The 21367-nt window shown below is 42.4% G+C and overlaps 1 protein-coding gene across 6 annotated transcripts in view; it reads left to right on the top strand.

The window, feature by feature from the left end:
- LDLRAD4 (low density lipoprotein receptor class A domain containing 4) overlaps nucleotides 1-21367 on the top strand; it is a 446159-nt gene that overhangs the window by 165685 nt on the left and 259107 nt on the right. The window lies entirely within an intron of this gene.

Genomic DNA, 21367 nt, shown 5'->3' with positions numbered 1-21367 from the left:
CATTGTTTTGTATATTTGGGGGCTCCCGTGTTTGGCGCATAGACATTTATAATTGTTAGCTCTTCCTGATGGATAGACCCTGTAATTATTATATAATGCCCTTCTTCATCTCTTGTTACAACCTTTAATTTAAAGTCTAATTTGTTTGATATAAGTATGGCTACTCTAGCTTTCTTTTGACTTCCAGTAGCATGATAAATAGTTCTCCATCACCTCACTGTCAATCTGAAGGTGTGCTCAGGTCTAAAATGAGTCTCTTTTAGACAGCAAATAGATGGGTCTTGTTTTTTATCCATTCTGATACCCTATGTCTTTTGGTTGGCGCATTTAGTCCATTTACATTCAGTGTTATTATAGAAAGATATGGGTTTAGAGTCATTGTGATGTCTGTATGTTTTATGTTTGTAGCGATCGCTCTGGGACTTTGTCTTACAGGATCCCCCTTAGGATCTCTTGTAGGGCTGGTTTAGTGGTGGCGAATTCCTTCAGTTGTTGTTTGTTTGGGAAGACCTTTACCTCTTTTTCTATTCTAAATGACAGACTTGCTGGATAAAGGATTCTCGGCTGCATATTTTTTCTGTTCATCACATTGAAGATCTCCTGCCATTCCTTTCTGGCCTACCAAGTTTCAGAAGAGAGAATGGTCACGAGTCTTATAGGTCTCTCTTTATATGTAGAGCACGTTTATCCCTTGCTGCTCTCAGAATTTTCTCTTTATCCTTGTATTTTGCCAGTTTCACTATGATATGTCATGCAGAAGATCGATTCAAGTTATGTCTGAATGGAGTTCTCTGTGCCTCTTGGATTTCAATGCCTTTTTCTTTCCCCAGATCAGGGAAGTTCTCACCTATTATTTCTTCAAGTACACCTTCAGCACCTTTCCCTCTCTCTTCCTCCTTTGGAATCCCAATTATGCGTAGATTATTTCTCTGTAGTGCATCCCTTAGTTCTCTAATTTTTCCCTCATACTCCTGGATTTTTTTATCTTTTTCTCAGCTTCTTCTTTTTCCATAATTTTATCTTCTAGTTCACCTATTCTTTCCTCTGCCTCTTCAACCCGAAACGTGGACATTTCCATTTTATTTTGCAGCTCGTTTATCACATTTTTTAGCTCCTCCTGACTATTCCTTAGTCCCTTCATCTCTGTAGCAATAGATTCTCTGCTGTCCTCTATACTGTTTTCAAGCCCAGCGGTTAATTTTATGACTATTTTTTAAATTCACTTTCTGTTATATTGTTATATTTTGATCAGTTTGTTTGCTGTTGTTATTTCCTGGAGTTTCTTTTGAGGGGAATTCTTCTGTTTGGTCATTTTGGATAGTCCCTGGAATGGTGCAGAACTGCAGGGCACTTTCTCTGTGCTGTCTTGAATAACTGGCGTTGGTGGGTGGGGCCGCAGTCAGACCTGATTTCTGCCTCCAGCCCACCGCCGGGGCCACAGTCAGACTGGTGTGTCTTCTCTTTCCCTCTCCTAAGGGGTGGGAATCACTGTGGCGTGGTGTGGCCCGTCTGGGCTACTTGCACACTGCCAGGCTTGTGGTGCTGGGGATCTGGTGTATTAACTGGCGTGGATAGGCAAGGTGCACGGGGGGTGTGAGGGGCAGGCTCAGCTTACTTCTCCTAAGGTGATCCTCTTCGGGAGCGGCCCTGCAGCAGTGGGAGGGAGTCAGACCCGCCATGGGAGGTGTGGATCCGCAGAAGCACAGCATTCGTGTTTGCGCGGTGCAAGCAAGTTCCCTGGCAGGAACTGTTTCCCTTTGGTAGTTTGGCTGGGGGATGGGCGAGGGAGATGATGCTGGCAAGTGCCTTTGTTCCCCGCCAAACTGAGCCCTTTCGTCCCGGGGTTCAGCAACTCTCCTTCCCATTGTCCTCCAGCCTTCCCACTCTCTGAGCAGAGCCGTTAACTTACAACTTTCCAGATGTTAGGTCCAGCTCACTGTCTGAACACACTCCGTCTGGCCCCTCTGCTTTTGCAAGCCAGACTCAGGGTCTCTGCTTGGCCGGCGGGCTGTCCCTCTGCCCCAGCTCCCTCCCGCCAGCCCTGTAGCGTGCACCGCTTTGCCGCCCTTCCTACCCTCTTCCGTGGGCCTCTTGTTTGCGCTTGGCTCTGGAGACTCTGTTCTGCTAGTCTTCTGGTGGTTTTCTGTGTTATTTAGGCAGGTGTGGGTGGAATCTAAGTGATCATCAGGACGTGGTGAGCCCAGCGTCCTCCTATGCCGCCATCTTCTCTCCTCTCAATCCATCCCCTCACTTTCAATCTGAAGGTGTCCTCGGGTCTGAAATGGGTCTCTTGTAGATAGCAAAAGGAGGAATCTTGGTTTTTTTTGTATCCCTTCTGATACCCTATGTCTTTTGATTGAAGGATTTAGTCCATTTACATTCTGTGTCATTATTAAAAGATATGTATTTAGAGTCATTGTGTTTTCTGTAGGTTTCATGCTTGTAGTGATGTCTCTGGTTCTTTGTGGTCTTTGCAAGATTCCACTTACAGAATCCCCCTTTGGACTCTTATAGGGTTGGTTTAGTGGTGATGAACTCCTTCATTTTTTGTTTGTCTAGGAAAACCTTTATAACCCCTTCTGTTCTTAATGACAGGCTTGCTGGATAAAGGATTCTTGGCTGCATATTTTTCCTATTCAATGAATTGAATATGTCCTGTCACTCCCTTCTGGCCTGCCAAGTTTCAGTAGATAGGTCTGCTACTACTCTTATGTGTCTATGCTTGTAGGTGAGGCCCGTTTGTCTCTACCTGCTCTCAGAATTCTCTCTTTATCTTTGTATTTTGCCAGTTTTACTATGCTATGTTGTGCAGAAGATTGATTCAAGTTATGTCTGAAGGGAGTTCTCTGTGCAATGTCTGTTTCCTCCCCCATATTAGGGAAATTCTCAGCTATGATTTGTTCAAGTATACCTTCCACCCCTTTCTCTCCCTTCTTCTTCTGGAACTCCTATGATACAGATATTATTATGTTTCATTGAGTCATTAGTTTTCTAATTCTTCCCTGGTGGTCTCGAATTTTTTTTATCTCTTTTTCTCAGCTTCATCTTTTTCCATAATTTTATCTTCTATTTCACTTATTCTCCCCTCTGCCTCTTCAGTCCTTGCTGTCACTGCCTCTAGTTTATTTTGCCCTTCATTTACACCATTTTAAAATTCATCATGACTAGTTTTTATTTCCTTGAGCTCTATAGCAATAGATTCTCTGCTGTCTTCTATGCTTCTTTCAAGCACAGCAATTAATCTTATGACTCTTATCCTAAATTCTTGTTCAGTTATATTGTTTATATCTGTTTTGATCAATTATTTAGCTGTCATTTCTTCCTGGAATTTCTTTTGAGGAGAATTCTTCTGTTTCATCATTTGGCTACTTCTCTGTCCCTTATGTGTTTTAAAAGCTTGTTATGTGCCCTGCACCTGTGAGCACTACTATGTTAAAGAGGGGTCATATACTGCCCAGGGCCTGGCCTTTCAAGAGGTATTTTTTGGTGTGTGTTACTTGCTCTCTGTTGTTGTGACTTTGTTTGCTTTATTGCCCTACTTGTAGTGATGCTTTGGACCCTCCATTAGGTGTGCTTTGATTTGTTCATTGAAGTAGCCTACTACTGCTCTCTGTAAGTTTTCCCCTCAGTGAAATTCTCCTCTCAGCTTCTGTTTGTGTTTTTGGCTCATTCACTCATGATTACTTGATATTAGATGATTTTGAAGTTAATTCTCTGCGAATTTCAATATTCTTTTTTATCAAATATGGATAATGATAGTAAACACTTCATTTGGGTTCTGCTAGTATCTGTTTATTGTGGTTTGAAGTATGGTTCAGAGCCAATGGCTAAGAAAGAATTCTTGACACATCTTTCATGAAAAAAGATCAGTGTTACCCTTCTCTCCTCACACCTCACTTGGAGGTACAGGGGTATGTAGATAGCAAATATGGCAGGAAGCCAAGGGTGCCATGAACAGGAGTGGGTTTGGGGACGGGCATTAAGGTTCAGGTTTGGGGCAGGGTGGAGGCTCTGAGATGCCCTTAGCCCCACTGATCATATTGCTAGTGCTGTGCAAAATGAATAGCCATGTGCCATCTTTGACAGTTCCCTTTTCATCTGAAACACTTAGACATGTGAAGCTGGGAGGGTTAATACAGGAAGAAGGAGATAGAATCTCCAAGGACAAATCCACTGTAGCAGTGAGCATTGTTTCCAGGTCCTAACAAGTTTACACTATTGGATTAAAAACACTAATGACTCTTTCCCTGGGCCAAGGTTTTGTCAGTAGCTGCCACTAGGGCAACTCCTCTTCCTTCTTGTCTCCTTGGGTAGTAATATCCCCTTTGTACATAAGAAGAAACAGATAGGACTTCCCCTGTGGTTGTGGCCTGAGCTAAAAGGGTGGGCTTGCCCCATATGAGAAGATGAGATTTATTCTTGCTCAAAAGTGGTCCAGTTTGGAAGGCAAGGACAAGGATACAGGCTTTCCTGTCTTTTCATCACACCCAATCCCTTCTGAAGCAGGCCCACCTTACGTACCTGCCAGTGGCTCATGCAGGTGAGTGACCTGGCTTACTCATGAAGTGATGAGTTTCTGTTACCCCAGGTGGGTAGGCTTGAGCAGGCTCAGCAGTGGAGAGAATGCTTTGGGTGCTCAAGCACTGGGTGGAGTCACATCACATTGTTACAGAGAGCTTACCAGATGCAAATGTTTTGTTTTGGTTTTTGTTTTTTCCCAGTAATGGCTTTGTCATTTGTAGTTGCTGCTGTTTCTAGTGTTTATTATAACTTTACAAGCACAGTCATCTGTTGGGTTTTGGGAGTGAACTCGTCATCTTGTTGAGATGAGCCTATTATGTGTGCCTTCCCCCCACCCTGCCCAGTGCCATGTGTTAATCCATCCTAATTAATAGATGTGTTCTGTCTCTCTCCTTATCTCTGTTTCTATGTCTGTCTCCACACACATATCCTCATGTATGTACTGTGTGTAATATGTAATGTACAACATATAACATGTATATAATGTGTATATAACTATATAGTTTTCATATATCATGAAGGTGTGTTTATCTGTTACTTGTAACAGTCCTTATCAGCTCAGAGTATTTACCTTGGAAGCTGTCTGTCAGCATTAAGTGCTATATGTTCCCTTTTGTGGTCAACCTGCTGGTTAGTGTTTTGACTTTATGTCTAGGTGGGGTGGAGGGTCAGTGGAGAAGGAGGAAAATGTTATATGCCATAGTTCTTTCTGCCAGAGTAAGCTGTCAGTTGTGTATGTCCAGCAGTAAATTGGACATCAAAATCATGAATGGAAAGGCCAAGGCTGGCTATAGGATGGTGTACTTTATCCAGATGTTGATGCCAGGCTCATAAAAGTAGGGCATAGGCAAACTGAAGAGCAATGACCACTCCCCATCCCTCTAAGAGTAGTTTTGTCTTTTTCCATTCAGTTAAGTATTTATGGAGCACTTCTTACCCCTGGATCCCTGTGTTTGGAGGCAAAGTGATAGGCATTTATTGCCCTCAAGAAGCCACTCAGCCTGAAAGAGACAGAAACTGAAAAATATGCTGGGATGACAGTTGCTTTTAGGGCTGCGTGTGGCCGGAGCCCCCAGAGGCAAGAAAGAGGCTCAGGTTGGTTGTATGTGTTTATGGGGGAGGTGCTGGTGAGGGCACTGCAGGCACTGGGCTGGCCGTGGCATCTTGTGGAGTTGCTCAGGATGGCTGGAACATGGGATTTGCACAGGAATTCGGGGAGATGAGTTGGGGAAAAGGAGACAGCAGCTGGACCACAAAAGGCTCCAGATGTTTCAGAATTTGAACTATATCCTGCAGGCAGTGGGGAGCCACTGAAGAATACTAAGCAGGGAAGCAACCTGATCAGATTGGCATTTCAGAGAGCTACTTCAGGGTTCCCAGATCTTTGGTAAATGCTCTTACTACCTCTTAGTAAATATTGAAAATGAACTTCATGTTCTATAGATAAATATGCTGTCCTTGAGTGTCTTTTCTTCTGATGACAGGTTTCTTAAAATTTTTTTTTAATGTTTATTTACTTTTTTGAGAGAGAGAGAGAGACAGAGCTTGAGAGGGGAAGGGTCAGAGAGAGAGGGAGACACAGAATCTGAAGCAGGCTCCAGGCTCCGAGCTGTCGGAGCTCAGCTCATCGGGCACAGAGTCTGATGCAGGGCTCAAAGTCACGAACTGCAAGATCATGACCTGAGCCAAAGTTGGATGCTTAACCGACTGAGCCACCCAGGTGCCCCTCTGATGACAGGTTTCTTTTAAATAAAGAGTGGGATTACACAGTTAGACTGCCTCTCTCATGTCTTCTGCCTCATCTTCAAATCAGGGATAATTGTGAAGATCATCACTTTCAGACCAGCCATGCTGGCTACCCAGAAGCAGGGCTCAGGCTTGGAACTATGGGGGGTTCTGGGGAGATTTTGAGTTCTTGAGATTTTTTCACTAGAATATGTCTCCATTAGTATGGAGTAGTTAGTGCATGGACATTTTTAGTATTCAGCCAACACAATAATTAAATTCCTGATTACAAGTGGCCTTTCACACAGGGAGCTGTGCTGCAGATCTGTGTTAGTAGCATAGTATTCCTCAGTAGGAAGTGAATTTTATATCCTGACCACGATTCACAGTAAGAAGTAAATATTACATTGTGACCCAGTGCACACATACCAGTACCCACAATATCTATCACTGTACAGAAGTTTCTTGAGGCAGTACTCACCCTTACTTTCTGAGATGTACTTTGTGTTAAAAAATGTATATATACTGGCTATTATCCACAACATTAATCTCATAGCCCATTAATGGGTCACAACCCAGTTTGAAAAACATTGTCCTATAGGAACTTACAGTTTTGGGTGTAATGGACTTGTGGCCTCTGTTCATGTTCCAGTGGGCACAAAGGGGAAGAGGTGAAGGGTGGATATGGAGAACTAGAATCACTGAGAATCTAGGCTGGGATTGAACATGGTCACCACTGAGCCCCATGTGAACACATTATTTGAAAACTAGTTGAAAACTAGTTTTATTGCTTTTATTTACTTGAGTTGACTGTGTTGACTGTCCTTAATGATTCCCATTATGATGGTGCTCAGTATAATAGTAATACTAGTAAGTGCCTGCTCTATGTCAGGCATTTTACATGGACCCTACATAGTTTAGTATTTGTATCACTCCTATAAAGCACAATAGTAAAAATGGGAAAGATGATGCTCTTTCCATTTCCTGTACTGCCAGAGTGGCTGAAAGAAACAGCTGGGGGGTGGGGGGGGGAGCACCTGGGTGGCTCAGTTGGTTGAGCATCTGACTTTGGCTTAGGTCATGATCTCATGGTTCATGGGTTCAAGGCCCGCGTTGGGCTCTGTGCTGACAGCTCAGAGCCTGGAGCCTGCTTCAGGTTCTTTGTCTCCCCCTGTCTCTGCCCCTCCCCTCACACTCTGTCTCATTCTCTCTCAAAAATAAATAAACATTAAGGAAGGAAGGAAGGAAGGAAGGAAGGAAGGAAGGAAGGAAGGAAGAAAAACAGCTTGGAATGGTCCAGGGAGCTGGCCATTTTCTGTGACATCAGACCTTACTTTGTTTTCAGATGTAGGTCATGTCTCCTTCATGGTTTTTGATCCTTCTACCTTTTCTTATCAGATTATGTTAACAAGATTTTCGATTGAGCTAGTGTTGTTCTTGAGACAGCAGTGGGAGGTAGAGATGGCTGCAGAAAAGACTCTCCTCCTTTGGGATTAAGTGGCCATGGAAATTGCTGCCTGTGTTCATCTTTTTTTGTTTTGTTTTTTTTTTTAAATCATCATCTATTTTTGAGAGAGAGACAGAGTGCAAGCCGGGGAGGAACAGAGAGAGAGGGAGACACAGAATCCGAAGTGGGCTCCAGGCTCTGAGCTGTCAGCACAGAGCCTGTTGTAGGGCTCGAACCATGAGATCATGACCTGAGCCGAAGTCGGACGCTCAAGTGACTGAGCCACCCAGGCGCCCCTGCCTGTGTTCATCTTAATTTGATGCTTCATGGGAACAGCATACAGAGAAACTGAGATTGAGGACCCAGGTCTGTGAAATGCTGCTGAGACATGAGATGGTGTCTCCTGTGCTCTAAGATTGAGGCTGTCTCCAGAGGCATGGTGTTCCATACCCTGCTCCTCCTGGATCCCAAGCCACAACTGTATATCCTCTCTGCTGTGTCACTTCCGACTGTCATAATCTCCTGTATGAACACTGTAAGTAGTGACTGGTATGCCTTCCACTAGGCAGATTGAGTCTGTGAGAACCCAGACTCAAGGAACTGCTCAATTAGGGAATAAACATCTTTTTACTAATGCATATGCTTTTATTTATGAGGAAGATTTGTTATAGGATCCCCTAAAACATCAGGAATTTCTCTATTGTATCTAAAAGAGCCTGGGATCTAGCTCAATTTTATGCTCTGTTCTAGGCCCAGCTCTGCATAACTTTTGGTGATATCTGAGCCATAATTTCTGTTTATGTGGGACGAGTTGAACTGGATGATGATATCTAAAACCATTTCCTATTCCCATATTCCACAGTTTTGTTCAAGTGTAAGAAATTAGCCTGGTTCACCATTCAGTTCATCATACTATTGAATTTGGTAGATATTTCCATGTGCAGTGTCTGAGGACACAATTGGGTAAGGCCAGCCCTAGCCCTCAGGAAGTTCTAATGAATATGTTCACTATGTACTTGGTCTTCATAGGGTAGACCTGAAGATCGTCCTCTCTACCAGTCATATTGGTGGTAAACATAAAAGATGGTAGTGTCTTTTTCCCCCCGTTTAGCCATTTTTTACCTCCCCTTGAGAGGTGGGGAGGATTTGTTTGTCAGCAGTATCTTTTGCTGAACATTAAACTAAATTCTGAGGGAAAGTGCAAATTACAAAGTCTTGCCCTTGGGACTATTAGAATCTAGTGAAGGAAACAAGATAAATGCAATAAAGCACAAGACAAGATGCAGAGAACACAGCACACAACAAGTAATTATTATATGTTAATTACTAGCAGCTGTACAGGGCTAAAATATAAGTGCTGGGAAATGCTAGAACATTTAGGAAGAGTCCAAGGAATTCCTTAGGGGTGACTGAAAAATGGATACAAGACAGATCCTGCAGCCTTGTTTTCTCTTCCCTTACCTAAAGCTATGGAGAGGGTGTTGAATAAGACATTTCCTTCAAACTACGGAGTTTATAGTCTAGTCCGGTGGTTTGTAAATTGTAGCTCAGGCCACATCCTGGCTAGCACTTGTTTGTGTAAATAAAGTTTTATTGGAACATATCACACTTATTTGTTTATGTGTTTGTGGTGGCTGTTTTCATGCTGTGATGATAGAGGTGAGGAACAGGGACAGAGACTGTATGCCTCGCAAAGCCATTTACCATCTGGCCTTTTGGTGGAAGTTTGTTGGCCCACCTCCAGTTTCTTCTTCATGTAAACACAAAGTAAACAAATACATGTACACACTAAATACCTACAACTGATTCTCTGGCTAGGGTCTCACAGACTAACAGATTTCAGTGGAGCTGTATTAGAACAACTCTGCATTTATTCCCAATTATTTTTATATTTTTTAATGGAGCGTTTAACAGCTCACACCCTTTTGGCATCCTCTACTGCAGCTGTTTAATTTGTTATTTTGTGTGTGTGTGTTTGTTATCTTTGAAGCAAATGCAGAAATCCCTCATTATGACTTTATTTTCTTATCATAGCAGTTGTAGCACTCTGGCTTCATGTGCTTTGGGAACCTAAAAAGCAACTGAGTCTCAAACTAACTCATGGCTTTTTTTAAAGTTTGTGTGTGACATTATATATGCATGTATAAATAAATATATGTATATTTTTGCCTCATTGGAATGAAAATGTGTCACAGACTGTATGTGCGAAGTTTTCTTTGGCTGCCTGCAGGACTTACAGGACTCTGCAAAACGCTGAGCTCTCTTTGTTACGTGTGTGCTGACTAATCAAAGAATTGATCTTTTTCCCCATTTATATTTTTAGAATCAGAAGATTGTTTTTCAAGTAAGCTTGTAACATAATTCAATGATTTATAGTTGAATTCTTTGTTCATATTTTAATTTCCAAAGATTAATGTATGTTATGGTTTTTGAAGAAGGAGATTCAAAATGTATTTAATGAAACAAACTGAAATAGCTCCCTTTTTATACATAGGCAAAATGAATATTTCTTAAAATAGAAAATCAGTGACTTGCTTTTGAATAACACACTGGCATTTTATGTGGTTTAAAGTTATTTTGTGGTTCAGTATGAAATCAACATTACTTTTGTATTACTCTTCATACTTTTAGCTGAAATGTGGAGCCTACTTTTACTCTGTACATTTTCTACTAGAATAGGGATTTTAAGGCTAGCTGAGTTATTTCCTTATAATTATAGAGTTTTTCAAAATTATCTCTTATTTCTTTTAAAGTAACATGTGGAGTTTCATTCTTCTTTGATAATATATTCTAAGTATTTGATACATTTTTCACCACAAATTGATCCTCAGCTATGTAGAATTTGCTTTTTACCTTCAGAGAAATCTGATTTAGAGGAGACAAGCATGGTTCCCCTAAGGACTATACATAAATTTTGGCTATTTTGTTACCATTTTATCCATGTAGGATTGTCCCTGGAGGTAGTGGAAACAGAGGGATGGTAATATAAAGCATTACTCAACTCCTGTTTAGCCCCCAACACCAAGCTGTCTGTCTTAGAGGCCTTGCCTGGGTGTGGACTGATGGCTGAAGATGGGAATAAGGTGCTCCTGTGGAAATGGCTGCAGTCTCTATCTTTGGTCAGTTGAGAAGTTTCTAGAGCCAAATCACTAGAATCTGGATTCTCACTACTTAGATGTGGTTCAAGTAGTAGAATCATCAGTATCATCTGGGAGCTAGTTAGAAATGCAGAATCTCAGACCCTTCCCCAGACCTGCTGAATTGGAATCTGCATTTCACCATGGTCCCCACAAGATCCATGAGCACCGTAAACTTTGGGAAGTTCTGGTCTAGGTCATTGGTTTCCCAGAATGGCCAACTATTAGAATCACCTCTGGAGCTGATTAAAAACTACATAATCCTGGTCCCAGCTCCTGAGATATTATTTCATTAGGTCTGGGATGATCCTGCTGCCTAGCCAGACATGGAAACCACTAGTCTGAAATGTATTACCTCTGGTTGGTGAAGGAATGTTTCAGAAGGTGAATCACCTGCTGAGTGGGTGTCTGGAGGTTTGCAGCTGCTATTGGTGTGAGGTTCCCTTTCTCTAGACTCCATCCCTGAGTGGAAATATCATTCTTGACGAGACCATGGAAGCCTGCAGGCCGTTGGACCAGTGTGCCAACACTGTCTGCATCTCCATCTGATGGGAATGGAGATTTGCAGGCAGTCTAGCTACCCAGCCTCCATTCTCTTCTCTTCCAGTTCCCATGGAAACAGATTGCAAGAAAACTGGGCATGGTGCTATCTTTACCCTGTTTTTGGCGATCTGAGGTCTGTTTCCATGGGAACCAGTAAGGAAAGGATGGTAGTAGAGTAGCTAGACTGCTTTTAAATTTCAATGGCAGCCTTCGTCCTCACTATAAAACCCTCTTTTGCCCAAGTTTACCTCTAGGCCAGGGGCCTGTGTGTCTCTGAATATTGCTGTGACTCATCTGTGGGGGGAGGTGGGTGGAGAAGGAGGAGAAAAGATGGAGCTCTTAAAATATCCTTGAAAATGCCTATCATTTCCTTTTCTTCCAAGAAGCCATTTTTAGGTGTTGGTATAAGTTATTTAAATGTCATCTTTAGCTATTATTTCTTGTATGGTTTTATTGAACATAATAACATGTTTTTATCCAAAGGAAGTGAAGAGATGAGTCACTTCAATAGGAGTGATTTCTATGATGTGGGGAATCCCTATGGTTAGTGGGTGTGCAGTAAATATTGACTAGTTCTACATGTTGGGGTAGGAATGAGGGTGTAGTAGGGTGACGTAGGGCAGATTAATAGGGGTCAGGTGAATGTTTGGGTTAGATGGGGGACTTTTCGCCTGTGGTCAGGACAAAGTGAAATGTCCCTGATATTGACCTATTTAAGTATTTGGAAATGAGAATATTGATTTCTAATCTAACAGGCCCTAGATTTTAACTCTTTGAGAATTCAGCCACGGAGTGGAGCTGAATGGGTCCCACTGAGGCTCTCTATTTTTCTTATCCCCTACCCTGTCCTTTTTTTTTTTTAAACTCTCTTACAGTCTTGTCAACTGACCTCAACTTCGATGCATTTTCTATGGGTCAGACAACCACAGGTAGTGTCATTCCTGCCCTTCTTCGCTGCTTCCTATTATTGCCTTAACCTTTTTTTTTGAGAGCCTGTTAGATTTTCTGGTGCCATGTACATACATTTCCTATATTTTCTCACTTAGTCATTACCACTGCCTTACAGTTACATTAATGCCCCATTTGACAGATGAATACACTGAGTCTTACAGAGATTGTATAACTGGCCCAAGTAGTGTGTAGCAGGCTGCTCAGCAGAATTGTCATTCTAAGCTCCTTCTGTTAGACCCCAAAGCTGTGCTTACTTCTCTGAGCACAGCACGCCCACAGAGTGAGTGGCTGTGTCAGTGCCAAGGGGTATTGTAGAGCTCCTGACTGTAGTAGTTCATCACTTAATGGGAGCCTGTCTTAGCACTCAGCCCCACCCTCTCTATCATTTCTTCCAACCAACCAGCCCAGATAAACAGGCAGCTTCATGCTTTTTGATATTAGCCTTGTGTGTTTACATTTGGGTGTTTCCTATTTTAAATTTATTTGTCAATATATTTAGCTTTTAGGTCAAAATGGACAAAATTTAGTTTTGATGATTGCATGCCTCCTTTTGAATATTTGGGGAACAGTGGTCTAGAGAGAATATTTTGGTGAGAAGCAGCAATAAGAGGAACAAAATTAAATCCTCATTCTTGCTGTTTAAAGGAACTCATTTACTCACTAGACCATGGGAAGGTGGGAGTGGGGTGATGTTATTGTACACTGTGGAAAAGTCTCTTCCTTCCCTCCCATCTTATGTTCTCTTCCTACCTGTGCCTCCCTCCTACCCTCCTGGGGACGTGGAAGCAGGAGGTACGGGCTTCTGTCTGAAGAAGCTTGCTGAGGGCTCCCAACTGCAGATTAGAGGTTAGAATTTGCCCAGAAGGGAAGGGAATAAATAAGGGCTAAATTTCGAGAAGGAACATGGAAGAACTGAAAGAAGATGCTATTTTAAATGCAGAGAAAGTCGCCTGTCAGGCTGGCGAGGTCCATGGTGTACTTAGATCATGAAAAGCCTCACAGACACTGTGTAGCTAACTTTGGCAAGTGATGGGAACATGAATAGTGATTTCAGGTTTTGAATTTGGTAGTTAGAATTTCCTCTTGCTGCCAGAGTTCTGCAGTTTTCTTTGGTGGCAGAATTCTCTTGTCCAGATCTGATGGTGTACATATAAGACAGACAGACTGACTCAGCATCGAGGATGCTGGGTTGAGTACACTATTCAGAATGAGATAGTTTCTGTAGCTGCCAGGAAGTGCTTCTAAAGCTGAGCAAACTCAGCAAACTTGCAAGCACCTGGCCTCAGGTGCTATGGGAGACTGCTTCCTGTCACACTGGGCTTGTGGAGGGACCAGTTCTACACTGCAAGAGGGCAGGTTTCTACTGCCCTCTGGGATGCTGGGTGGGACACGCAGTACCTGTCTGTAGTGCTTTCCCCCATGAATAACACTCGTTTGCTTTTACTGTGTAAGAGCACACGCATAGGCCTTTGTTACCAAGGCAGCGGAAATTGGTCTAATGAACTCTTTCTGCTTGGCTGGAGGCCTCCAGACACACAGGGACAGGGTTTGTGTAGTCCCATTAGTTAAATACCAGGCAGCCTTTCCCCTGAATTCTCTGTCCCCTTCAACAGCTGCTCTTCAGGACAGATGCACTTTCATGGCTCTGCCTCATCCAGCCTTCCAGGAAGACGTGAAACTCTATCAGTGTTTCCCTAATATATGTGGAGTCAGGCACTGCTTGTCAAATGGCTTGGTGTGCTGGGGCCTCTCACAGATGTAGCGTTCATTATTGTGCGTAACTGTATCACCGAGAGCTCGTTTGTCACACTCTCAGACTGGTTGCTGCTGGTGACATCAGCTCCGGGGGCCAACCTCAGACAGTACCATTTTGTGTTATGTCCTTCAGACATCTGCTGAAATGTTCATCTCCTTGAATTTCTGTGATCAGATTAAGTTGTTCCACCAACGCTAACTGACTGGGCTAAATGAGTTCTGTTTCCAGAATTTGGTATGTCTCAAATGACAGCTTTCCAGTTGAATTCCAAGTCATTCTTGAAAGGTTGCTCTCGAGATTATCTTTTCACTCTCATATGACAACATGTGTTTTCTCTAAGGTACTCAGGGAATCTATGATCTTAGTAGGATGGTGTGTGATCCAGCACATATCATTTTTCTGGTTTCCTTAAATGATAGAAACAGTACTGTGTTGAGTGGAAGTTTAAGTTCTAAAAGGATATGGGATGGGTCTGTGTCTATGTCTGCTGTGCTGACAATAGGAAGGAACTGTCTTCTCTTTCTGGAGGTAAGTGGAATTCCCCTAAATTTTGTTGTAATGGGCGTATTTAGGCCATAAGGAGTCTTTCTGCCAGGGCACAAATTGCTCAACAGCTGTATGTATGTATGTATGTGTGTGTGTGTGTGTGTGTGTGTGTGTGTGTCCATCCCACAGTTGCAACTACATTAAATTGAGCAGTGGAGTCTGCTGGCCACTAGTCAGAGTGTCGCAGTCCCCAGGTGTTGGGGAGATGCCTGTCAGGTGTTCAGTATACATCCCTCTTCTCTCCTATCTGTCCCAGATGATATAGACTTTTCTTTGGAAATATCTTAAGAAAAGTATTGTCAAAGTATTTCTATCCAACACAACCCACCTCAAACTGGATATTGAGTTGTAAAAAATTATAAAACAGAGTGGTGCCTGGCTGGCTCAGTCAGTAAAGAATGTGACTCTTGATCTTGGGGTTGTAAGTTTGAGCCCCATGCTGGGTGTAGAGATTACTTTAAAAAGATAACATCTTTACAAAAATGATAAAACAGAAAGTTTTCTTTTTTCTAAAGGAATATATTTGTCAGAAAATGAATACAAGCAAATAAGACAAAACTATATAATGAAAGTTTCAGCATTCCCTATGTGTTTTGATTAAAGATGCAAATGTGGAGCTGGCTTGGAGCTTTGTAAACAAGGGATGTTTAGGAAACCTTTGCTAATGCAAGTGACTCAAATTATATAGATCTTTCATTTCTATAGGGAGCATTGGCTCTATTATTGATCAATTTTTATTAGCTTTTAAAGTGTTGGTGTTTCTGTTCCAAAACCTGCTGTTTCATAGAAGAGAGCTGGGTTTATCAAGCTGTTGGGAGGGGTTGGTAGGATATCCTTGTGCAGAGTTTAATTCTTGGGCCTTTTGGAAGCTTAAGAAATGAACATTAAGGGCTTAAAAAGTTAGCACTTTACAAAGGGAACAAACCAAATGGGGAAAAGGATGGAATAAAGTCAAATTGGAAGATTGGGCCCTGCATGATTATTTTCTGGCAAAGAGATGTAAAACCTTGGTTAAGTTCATTTATTATTGTCTGTTGCTGTTTTTTAAATTTGATGTTCAATATGAAACATGAAAAAAATTGAATATCAAGAGGCTCTTTTGCCTTTTAAAGGCAAGTTTCTTTTTTGTCATTTTTTCTTCTACTATTCTACCACATTTCATACCAAATATCTCACCCACACATTTTGTCTAATTTTGTATCCTTTCTCCTGATTCTTTCTGTTATTAATTTTAGCTCATATAAAATGATTTTAAGCTTAGATTTTTATCTATTGAGAACTTTAAAAAAATAAATCAAGACAAATCAATTGAGGAACTATGAGATAAAATCCATTTTTTGTCTCATTAGGTCAATTAGAAACTGGAAAAGTGGGAGGGAATACTCTTTAAAGACATAATTTATCAATCTGCTGAGGGGAGTTATAATCACTGTAGCAACTGTTACTTGTTTACCATTTATTAGAGACCAGTATTCTGTGTATGTTTCCTCCTTAAATGTACAAGAATTCTATGAGGTAGTTTCCACTGTTACTTTCATTTTACAAATGAGGAAACTGAGGCTCAAAGGGTTAAGTAACTACTGAAATCACACATAGCCTAGAATGAGGTGAACCCAAGGCAGTCGGACTCAACCTGGCCTTTTGTCCTCTGGCCTGTTGGTGTATAAAGCTCTCATCTGAGTGTCTTTTACATAGTGGAGGGGTTGGCACTGCCTGGGCTCCAGACTTCTAGTTGGAACTTCTCTCACGGAATGCCCTCTAGGCTTTGAGTGCCCTGTGGCTAGCAGCCTCTTTGTGTACCATGCGTCAGGACTTTGTGCAGCTGATACAAAGCAGAGGTAGTAAGAGTGACAAGGGGGTGATCAAGCTGAAGCTCATATGTGATTCAGTGCAGTATAACCTGTATTTATTGGACACCTGCTGTATCCTAGGCCCCATGGTCAATGCTGAAGATACAAACATTAGCAAGAAAAGGTTTCCATTAGGAAACAGCTCCATAAACAGCATAGACACCATGGGGACAGGAACTTGGTTTGTTTTGTTCACTCCTGTTTCCCCATCATCTAAAATAATACCTTGCTAGAGTAATATCCACAAAGAGCTATTGAAATACTGAATGAAAGGATGCAGCTTGTACAGCATTCTGTAGGACAGAGAGCAGGGCTTGTCTTAGGCAAGGCCTAGGTGTTGTATGGAAGGCTGCTGTTAGCTGGGGCAGGGAGTGGCTTGGTGTGGGGAGTGCATATGGGCAGGACAAACACTGTTTCATACAGATAGCTCCTCAGTCCTCACTCTCTCCTACTCTTACCGAAGAACCAGAGGACAGCTCCTCCTCCTTATTGCTCACACTTGTTAGCTCCCTGTGGGAGCCCATTTTTCTTTGCCTGTCATGCCCATTGCAAGCTAATTTTATCTGAAGACAATTAGAATGGGGGAGAGTGCTAAGTGTGGAGCAGCTCAAGCCCAACTCCCTGGTGTGGCCAGTCTGTACCCCTTGTACCAGGCATGGAGGGGTAACCATTTCTTATGCAGCCACCTTCTGCGTGCCTGGCGTTCACAGCTGAGGTGACCACGATGTGCTCAGACTGTGTCAGGTGATCTTCAGTGCACATTCTGATTCTGTACCAAGCTCCCGACCCTTCCTTGACTTTTCTTTTTAGCACATTGGTGTTGTGTTGTGGGCCTGGGAAAGTGGAAAACTTCTCAGGATTCCCTGGTCCCCATTGGTAGTGGTATAGGTGTGTACCACATCCCTTTTTCAGCTTCTTCCTTTTGGCCAGTTTGTGTGAACGCGAGAACTTGGGAGCTTGGGCCTAGACTGATACCTGGTTTCATTCCCAGCTCTGCCTTTATCATCATAGTCACTTTCAACACATTGCCTCTCCTCCATGAACCTCAGTCTCCTCCATAAAATGAAGGGGTGGGATAGACAACCTCTTCCTTCCTTTGCTCCTAGATAGCATGAGGAGATAGTTACAGACTTCCTGATTCACTAGGGACAGTATCCTATTTGCCTATTTGGGGGGCGGGGAACTTTCTCCCACCTGGTTTGAGTAGAACCTCAGACTATAGTCCTTCGGATTTATCAGGTGTCGTATTTGTCAAAGTGACATTTTAAAGGATGTTCTAATATAATTACTGCGTTTTCCAGTTTGCAGCTTGTGTGTATATTTGATTTTGCACTTGTTTCCTAAAATGCTGACCTAATTATCTGGAGCCCATCAAGCTTCCCAGGGCTAGGATGTTTTTTTGTTTGTTTGTTTGTTTTTAATTTTTATTTATTTAGAGAGAGAGAGCATGTGTGCATACACACGAGCAGGGGAGGGTGAGAGAGAAGGAGAGACAGAATCCCAAGCAGGCTTCACACCGTCAGCACAGAGCTCGATGTGGGGCTCGAACCCACGAGCTGTGAGATCATGACCTGAGCTGAGATCAAGAGTCGGAGGCTCAACCAACTGCACCACGCAGGTGCCCCTTTATAGCTTTTATAATACAACTTCAAATTGTTTTATAGCCCCGAATCATAGAAATTAAAAGTAGCATGAAGGATCTATAATACCCAACCCGGCCTTCCCTGGTTGCAAGCAGCTCATTTCTCTGACTTGTTCTCAGAGTTGGGTTTATGTGCAGATTTTCTGTATTTGGTCACTATGTTCTTTTCATACACATTTGTCCTGTCTCCCTTGACCAGAGACAGGGCCACAGCGGAATATTCAAGGGGGACTTATTCAGAAGGGACTTCCAAGTTTCATGTCTTCACTTCACAAATGAGAAAGTATGGGTTTGACAGGCTGAGGGACTTGACCAAGTTCTGTAAGTGAGCCCAGAACCAGGGGAAGGATGTCCTATCTGGTGTTGTCTGCCCCATAGCTGCCTTGAGGGCAGGGGCTGTGTTTTTTCCAAGGACATCCTTTTATGCTATTAGGAAATGTTGAGACATGGAAACTTGCCAAGGTCCAGATTATCTGTTCATGAGGTTGAGGAGCTCATGTGGGTAAGTGTGACATCTCTTTCCCAGGGTGACACCTGATTCAGACTCTGGTTAGAAACAGATCCTCAGGTTTCTTCTGTCTACTTTTTGTCACATCTGTCTCCCTGAAAGTCCATTACCCCTTTAAACTTAAGTGAACCAGCCAGTAATTGAGATTTTTTTTCCTATAAGCAGTGACTCTTCATGTATTAATTTTCATGGTGTGTGTGTGTGTGTGTGTGTGTGTGTGTGTGTGTGTTGTCAAGGTTAGAGCTGTCTCTTCATTTCTCAGTGGACTTTCTTCCTAAGACTTATTTGGTGATTAGAACAGTGACAGATCATCAGACATAGACACAGAGCCTCAACTCTCAGAGTCTTTTCGGCCTGGAGCCCGTTGGGCTGCTCAGTCTAGCCATCACCTAGGTAACCGACACTAGGCCAGTGAAGCAGTCTGTCCACAGTGAGAGGAAATAAAAAATGAAGCTGCAGTGTTTATTTCTTATGCACTACAAATTTTTTGAATGTTGCTAGATTTTTTAAAAAGTTCGTTTCGCTTTCTCTTCTGGGTTTTGGCCTTTGTGCCTAGTGTATAACCCTAATGTTTCCTGAATTGCATATGCCTATTTTTGTAGTGTAGTTTTGTGAGAGCTGTGAGCTGTTGAATGCAGTTAAGTTTTTATTCCCCAGCGATTTCTAGGAGGACTGCATTTCATGTAAGTTTTTAGGAATAAGTAGTAAGGCAAAAACATATTCTACAACTTATTTGTTTAGGTTTTGTGGGTGTTCATGTTTTAAAAAAATGCCCCTTCCTGTAGGGATGTTTTTCCATTTGGTGTGCTCTATTTCCTTAGTAACTGTTGCTCTGTTGTGGGAGGGACTTAATGACATTTTTCAAGTGCAGTATTGAATTAATTTACTTCCTGGTTAGGCCTGTCCATCTTTCCAGTATAAATAGAATGTGTGTGTGTGTGTGTGTGTGTGTGTGTGTGTGTGTGTGTGTATAAAAGACAGGATGATGGTAGCCTGCTTTCTGTAGCAAGGGATCTTGAATGTATGACTCAGGATGACTCTGTGATCTTGCTAGCTGGGTAAGTTGCCTCTCTCTCTTTACTCTTTCTTTCTTTCTTTCTTTCTTTCTTTCTTTCTTTCTTTCTCTTTCTTCCTTTCTTTCTTCTTTCTTTCCTTTCTTTCTTTTTCTTTCTTTCTTTCTTTCTTTCTTTCTTTCTTTCTTTCTTTCTTCTTTCTTTCTTTCTTTCTTTCTCTTTCTTTTTCTTTCTTTCTTTCTTTCTTTCTTTCTTTCTTTCTTTCTTTCTTTCTTTCTTTCTTTCTTTCTTTCTTTCTTTCTTTCTTTCCTTTCTTCTTTCCAGTATCCTATCCTCTACTTGATAGGATAGGACGTTCTGTGAAGTGAGTAGGAATGATCACTGGTAGTCACTGCCTCATCTGACCGGTGGGTGGTAGGAAAACCATTTCAGAGAACCCTCCCAGTTCAGAGGCTCTGAGCCAGCTGTGCAGAGTAGTCTCTCAGGAAATTCTGCTTCTGTTCACTGCTTGGGGTCGGTTTGTTTTGTCAGTGTTTGCTGAGCTCTTCTGTGTGTACCCGTCCGAACACCAATGGCCTTCATCCACTCTTCCATTCATTCAGCAGAACAGGCATCAGGCAGTATCTTAGCTGCTGAAGGGAGGTGGAAAGTCAGTCAGTCACTGTTCTTGTCCTCAATGCACTTAGAGTCCAGCAGGAAAGATGGGTGCTAAGTGATCAGGACCCCTGCATCCAGCTGTGACTATGGCAAGTGCTGGGAAGCTGGGTAGATAGGCTGGGAATTTATCCTGGGGGATGATCATGGAGGCCTCTCTGACCAGGGTCATTTGAGCTGTGATTGGAAGGTGAGAAGGATCATGAGCAAGAGCCATAGAAGAGGGTTAGATGGGGAAAGTGGGTGAGACCACCATTCGTTCTGTTTCTCTGCCTTTTTTGCTGATTCTTGGTTGGTTGTTAAGCTGTGAAAGCAGATGTGCTTTGCTTCTCCTAATTCTGGGTTCTAATCATCCACCTCTGTTCCCCAGCCTGTTGGGTCATCTGACACTTTCTTACTGAGCGTGACTGGGTTCCTTGCCCTGTCCTGGATGCGTGGGTCCCTCACTGAACAGAACAGAGTCTTCAGGTCCTGGGCACTCTTGCTACTTTCTTGTATATTTCTACAAAAGGAATATGTGTTAGTAGTTAGGAAGAAAACATTTTATGGAAGTTAGTTTCATTTTAACTTAAAAATTGCATTTATGGAGACTGAGTATATGCAGGAATTTGAAAGTTACTCATTAATGGGATAATACTGTGTTCCTCTGGTCTTTATTAGTTTACACATTGCCCTAAAAGTTCTGACCAATACCATTCCTGAGACCCCAATTTGAGCTGTTAGACACCTGTCACCATACTTCTCTTTTAGAAGTAAAGTTAAGAATTGGTGAGCGTGGGGGCGCCTGGGTGGCTCAGTTGGTTAAGCATCCAACTTCGGTTCAGGTCATGATCTCACAGCTCATGGGTTCAAGCCCCACAGCGGGTTCTGTGCTGACAGCTCAGAGCCTGGAGCCTGCTTCAGATTCTGTGTCTCCGCCTGTCTCTGCCCCTTCCTCGCTTGTACTCTCTCTCTCTCTAAAAAATAAATAGACATTATAAGAATTGGTGAGTATGATGAAGATGGTAAAAGGAAGAAAAGAAAAAAAAATTGTTGTTTGTTCCATTTTGGTCCACATCTGCCTCAGTCTTTTCC

The sequence above is a fragment of the Prionailurus bengalensis genome, chromosome D3 (assembly GCF_016509475.1).
Source record: "Prionailurus bengalensis isolate Pbe53 chromosome D3, Fcat_Pben_1.1_paternal_pri, whole genome shotgun sequence".
NCBI lineage: Eukaryota > Metazoa > Chordata > Mammalia > Carnivora > Felidae > Prionailurus > Prionailurus bengalensis.
Note: the sequence above shows the minus strand (reverse complement) of the source record. Positions and strands in the feature narration are given on the sequence as shown.